Source organism: Octodon degus, unplaced genomic scaffold (genome assembly GCF_000260255.1).
Source record: "Octodon degus isolate 3935 unplaced genomic scaffold, OctDeg1.0 scaffold00028, whole genome shotgun sequence".
Lineage (NCBI taxonomy): Eukaryota > Metazoa > Chordata > Mammalia > Rodentia > Octodontidae > Octodon > Octodon degus.
This window is the reverse complement of record NW_004524604.1, coordinates 76104-82470: the sequence shown is the minus strand read 5'-3', so window position 1 is coordinate 82470 and position 6367 is coordinate 76104.

The following is a 6367-nucleotide window of genomic DNA, read 5'->3' as shown; positions in this document are numbered from 1 at the left end:
CAGGCCCTTGCGCTTGCCAGGGAAGCGCTTATTCTACTGAGCTGTTTCTTTGGCCCCTAGCCTGTTTTGAAACTGTCTGATTGCTACTTCTTTCTCAATAAAATTAATATAAAAAATAGGATAATCTGGTCTTTTGGGAGTATGCCCAATAGAGGTATAGCTGGATCAAAAGGAATTTTTTTTCACTTTTTGGGGGGAATCTCTATATTCATTTACATAATGTTTATGCTACTTTACATTCTTACCAAGAATATAGGACAATGTCTTTTAAACTCTCTGCACTTGAATAAACAACACTATAAAGGATGCTTTAGAAATGGTTATTGTGTTTAGAGGGGCATTCACTTGGATTTTCAACACTGTAAGCAGGTAGGAAATTTGGCAAATAGTGAATGGCTATATCACATTTAAATACAGATACTATTCCTTATCAATTACTTGATATAAAGTTATTTTTAGAAACTATTCAGCTATATATACATAATTAGATATCTTGAAGTCCAGTCCCAGAGTAAATACTTTGTCTCACAACTATTGTTCATGCCTAGCGTAATTTTATACTTGTTCATAATTTGAGGAAGGAAATACTTTATGTCAATGGAAACATCAGATATCACTAGTATTATAATGTCTGTACTCCCAGTTTTTAATATTGGGATGTCTGAAACATTTACCTACCAGATTATAGACATTCAAACTTTATCTGTTTTGGAGAAAGCTTGGCTCACAAGAAAGATTGTCTCAGGGTTGTCTCATTTGTTCAGTTTGTTTATTGTAATATTTCTGCTGACCTCCTGACTTTTGAAGAACATACTTTTTTTTTGAGACAAGGTTTCACTATGCAGTTCAAGGTGCCAAGGATTTAGCTCAGTGATGTACTGCTTGCCTGGCAATAACAAGGTCCCAAGTTCAATCCCAATACCCCCCTCAAAAAAATCATAGTGATCCTCCTGCCCTCAGCCTTTTGAATGCTGGGATTACAGGCATGCACCACCATGCCTGGCCAGAACATATATTAAGAGTTTAAAATTCTCCTCTAACATTTGTCCTGGTCATCAATTTGCAGGTCTTCCCAGTTTTCCTTACATGTAGATAAATAAACAGTGATGTTACCACATTACATAAGAACCAGGAGATATAGTTTTATGAAATTGTGACTATGTCTAGAATATTCATCAAAAATTTTCATGTTCTAGTTTTAAAACTGCACTTATAAGGAAGAACCAATACTCTGATTATATAATCTACAAAATATCATCCTTAGCAATAGCAGCCATGACCCCAAAGGTTTTCTATATGACCTCTCTGTAGAACTTCTTTTGGGAAGAATCCAGCAGAGCCTCCTCCTACACTGCCAAGTCCACGCCATCTCCTCAAAAGTCACTACCTCCTACATCAGCACACATAGTATTTCCAGGGAAAAGGATGACTCACAGCATTGAGCCTCTCAATTCAATTCATAAATTATGCAGTGAGGCTGTGGCCTTGAAAGGTTTGCTTCTCATTTAAGCATCACACCCTTCTTCTCAATCCACGTTTATGTCCTGTCTCACAGTAACTTATGCTAAACTAAAATCCATTGCTAACACATCAGCAGAACACACAGTATGCTTATAACTGCGGCCCAGGGCAGTCTCAGCCAAGAGGATCACAGGGGTTCAAAGTCAGCTTGGGTTACACAGTGAGTTTAAGCTAAGTTTGAACCAAATAATGAGACCCTGACTTAGAAGACAAAAATGAAAACATAAATAGATATGAACAATTTGTCCTGCCGGGTCACTGCAGTTGTATTTATTCACTGTCTCTGAAGCATGGGTTTTAGAGGGAGGAAACAACATAACACAAAACTCTGGGGTACACAAATCTCTAATGCATTGTTTTGCTAAGTCCTTTCATTTGTTTGTATCTAGACAGCATTCTGAAACTTGGCCCTAGTTTCATAGACAAAAACCAGTGGAACACTAAATAAAATTTATGCACGACTAATTACAAATGTTAATTTTAAAATTACAGTTTTTGGAAGGAATTGTTGAGATAAGGACAGGAGAGGGAATGGGGGAAAGAGATATACTCCTGCATGTATGCAGGATGGCTTGGATAATTGTAGTGTGGATTTCTGTTGGTCTATGGAAAGGAGCAGTTAATGCTTAATTTTTTTGTCTTCTTTTTTCATTTTTTTTCCTCTTTCTCATTTCTTAATTTCTTGTAACTTTTTTCTTTCTCTTTCCAATTTTGCAGGTATATATCTGGTAATCTGAACAACTAAGTTGAAGACAACACTATACAATACAAAAAATATTGTCAAAATTCATAGTATTTATTTAGTGAAATTCTGTATCATTTCTCATTTTTATTACTATTTTGTATTCTTTAAAAATTTAAAATTTAAAAAGTAAGATTATAGTCTTTATTGGAGGAAGGTGAAGGACAATATTAAGGGGAAAGTAGTGTATTTTCTTAGAGTTTAATGGCACTAATAGATCACCTTTCACCAAGGGTAGAATAAGTGACAGTATTGGGAAGATGGTTATGATTAAATATATGTTGCAATGCTTATCGGCACTAATAAAAACTTCAAGAAAAATATTGTTGAATACCAAAAATTTCACCTTTTGTCAAAAATTATACTTCAGTATAATAAATGTCTAATAATGTTCAATAACATATACACAAGTAGGTGACAGCTTATTTAATATAAACAAAAGAAATTCAAACCACTATTCAGAGCTTAGTACCATTAGTAGAGTAGCAAAGTTTACAGGAAAGGAACACAATACTCAATGGGCCCACATGTAAGTAAGACATTAATATAAGATAGCACTGGTATTGTGCAATAATGGCAGAAATCACAATGTGCTCAATACACAAAGTAGGGAGAACCTGGTATACACTTAAGAATTTGTGTTGCATTCCTCTTCTGTTCTTATGTACAATAAAGTCCAGTTTGGAACAGGAAAGATAAATCTAAATACTTCAAGAATTTAATATAAAATATCTTTTAGATGTGAACTAAGAACTACAGGGAGAAATTTAAATTCTGAAAAATTGTGAATACTAAGAGACAAGAATTTTTGTGTGTGTGTGTGTGTGTGTATGTGTATGTGTGTGGAACAGGGGTTGAACTCAGAACCTTGCACTTGTCAGGCAAGCCCTTATTCTACTGAGCTATTTCTTCAGACCAAGAATTTTTAAAAGTATGAAATATATACAATGTAAAATGTATACAAAGTAAAAAAAAATCAATGAATATATTTCAAAAATGAAATATATCTAACTCAAGTAAAACTGTCAAAGACAAAGACCTATGAGGCAAAAGCCAAATAAATTTAAGTGTGGAGGACCACAATAAATAATTACATGCTCATAAGAATAGGAGATGAGTTTGTGCATGCTTTCCTACCATCTGACATTAAAAGTTCAGAAATAATTTTTTGATTGGACAGCAATGTACAAAGTGACACAGTTGTAAATATGAGTGCTTCAGGCATCCAGCTATTAGCAGTCAGACTTCATGTTGGCCATCAAGAGTGAACCCTAGAAAAGTTGAAGAGAAGACTGACATCAAAGATCATCAGTGTTTACACATCTAGAGTATGATGCAAATTGCTTTGTTTGCCTACAAGGGAACGGTTATGATGATACTCATGAACAAATGGCATGAAAAACAAAGAGGACCTGTAAGGAAATATGATTCACATCATTGAGGATTCTAGCACAGTAAAATAGGCCTCACCTGCAAGTACAAAATTTCATGAGAATGAAGGATCCTGGTCTGACAGGTTTAAGTTCATAGAGAACTCTGAATGAGAATTCATCCCACATCAGGGGTTTAGGTAGCTAAGAGTCTGCCAGATTCAAAGTTACAAGCCCAGGCTGTTGATCATAGCATATAGCAAGTGGAACACAAAGAGTAGAAGTATTAGGGGTTAACTATTGTTAGTAAAATTCCCAAAATAAATTCACATACATTTATTTTCCATTTAGTTGGAAAAGAAATATTCATATGCAAATAACAAACCACTCAACTATTTCTACATATGATTTAGAAGTAGAGTACCCAAATTCAACCATTTTTATCTCACTCCCTCAAAACTGGGAAACGATAAAGAATGATTTTTAGTTTTTTTTCCATTAGACTAATTGATAATGCACACATGTGAAAAAACAAAAATTAAATAGGAAAGAAGAGGTAAATATGGCTCAACAATAAAAGTGAATTGAGTGAAAGTTTCTACATTCAGTGAATTATTTATATAACTCTACCAGATAACTGTCTTAATTATTCCAAGAGGCAGAGACAAACAAAAAGTTAATAAAAGCAAATTACAAAATGGTGTTTCTATAAAATGACACTGGCATCAGTAAAGATTTAAACATTATTGAAAAGCCATATTGAAATTATGCAAGAACAAAAGTGAAAACCTTAAATGAATCAATTACTATAGATACCATGGTATAATTAAGCAGCCAGAATTAACAAAGAAAAACAACGGAAATCATGCAGCAGTGAAAGAAAAGCACACAATTTGGGTGAAAAATATCTCCAGCGTATCTGTTCACTGATACCCTACCAGAGGAGCAGAAAGCATGGTAGGCTCTCTCATCACTTAAGTGGCAGTAGATATTTTTGAATGATAAAAAATCTAGAACTTCTCTATACCTATCAGTATTAAGAAACTACGTTAAAACTGATACCATCAGCAATTCACTGGGCTCTCACTGGGTGCTCAGAGTTACTGTTACATACAGTGAGTGACATAAACTGTATATGAGATGGGAATTCCAAGTCTATAGAAATGACTATCTCTGAAACAATGTTACTACAAAGTGGATTTTAATTAGTTGTAATGTTTTTGACTTTACAAAAATCAAAAAGTTAGGATATAACCTGAGTACCTTAATATCACCAAAATAAAATCATGAAAATATGAGCATGAAAAATAAATATTTATTTTGTATAAAACACCTCAAATTATATATACATGACAATGTTTCTTGCTATCAAAAAACCCAGAAAATTATACAATGCACATAATCTATAGTCAAGATTAAATACACCTCAGAATGTGGAAAGTAATACTTGCTAATCTGTTTGTTGTTTGGAAACAATTGAACTGTCTAAAATACATATTCAGAAATATTTAACAGACTTATAATTTTAAAAATATAACATTCCTATAAATTCTCTTATAACAAAGAAAACTGAAGCATCTGCATGAAGAATTTAATCAAAATCTAGTGAGAAAAAAATTTCTTATGTATTTAGTACAAGGTCTCACTACACAGATAGGACTCATAGTAATCCTCCTGCTTTCAGCCTCCCAAGCGCTATAATTAGAGGCACCTGCCACCAGAACCAACCTCAATAGCCATCTCAGCATGCCCTGGAGGCGAGGCTGGCAGAGCACACTGTGGATCAAACCACAGTCCCTGAGCCTTCCTAAGCAGGTGCTTTAGTCTGCTGAGCTATCTAGCTGGCCCTCAGTGGAAAAATTTTAATCATTAATAAAAATTGATTTTAAGTGTCTTATCCCAAAATTACTGAAACAGTACAAATTACATAAATATTTAGCTTACTGGAATATAAAAATACATGGCAATTTACCCGTGAGCTAAGCAGGATCCATAGTATGCATTACCTAATTTGATTACAATAAATTCCTTCAATACTGCTTACACATAACATTGTCAGCACATTTGTTCTTGAGTAAATTTACACAATCAAGATATATTTTAATAACTGAAGACACTGTTCATATTATATGTATCAATTCATTGTGTATTTTTATTCTACAAATCAATCAACATCGTTTTCATGTAGTATGCTTTTTAGATCACTACTATGTGAGACATGTTCAAAGGATTCTGAAGATGAGTTACAGCTGAGAAATGTATACATTTACTGGGATTTTGATCCAATATGCATTTTTACATATAAACCAGCTGAAGACTTACGTCCTTTCCATTCATGATTTCTCACTACGCTATATTCTTCTTCAAGAAGAAAACCTAAATGATTAAAGGTGTTCTCATACAATGCTCATTTGTTGGAGTCGTCTGTACTATGAAATGTCATGTGTCTATGAAAGGTCATGTAAAAATGAAGGATCTCCATAATCTGTATTTGTGCTTTCAGTGTGTTTAGGTTTTCAAGTTATGGAAACTACAAAAGGTTTTCTCAAGTCACCTATATAGGGTTTGTTTATGGAATTGTTTTAGGTATTTAGAGGGTCTACAGGGTCTCACTACACAGATCCAACCTGTAGTTATCCTTCCTGCTTTTCAGCCTCCCAGGCACTGGGATTACAGGCACATGCCATCGCACCCAGTCTCAATCGCGGTCTCAGCGCACCCCGGGGGGCAGGGC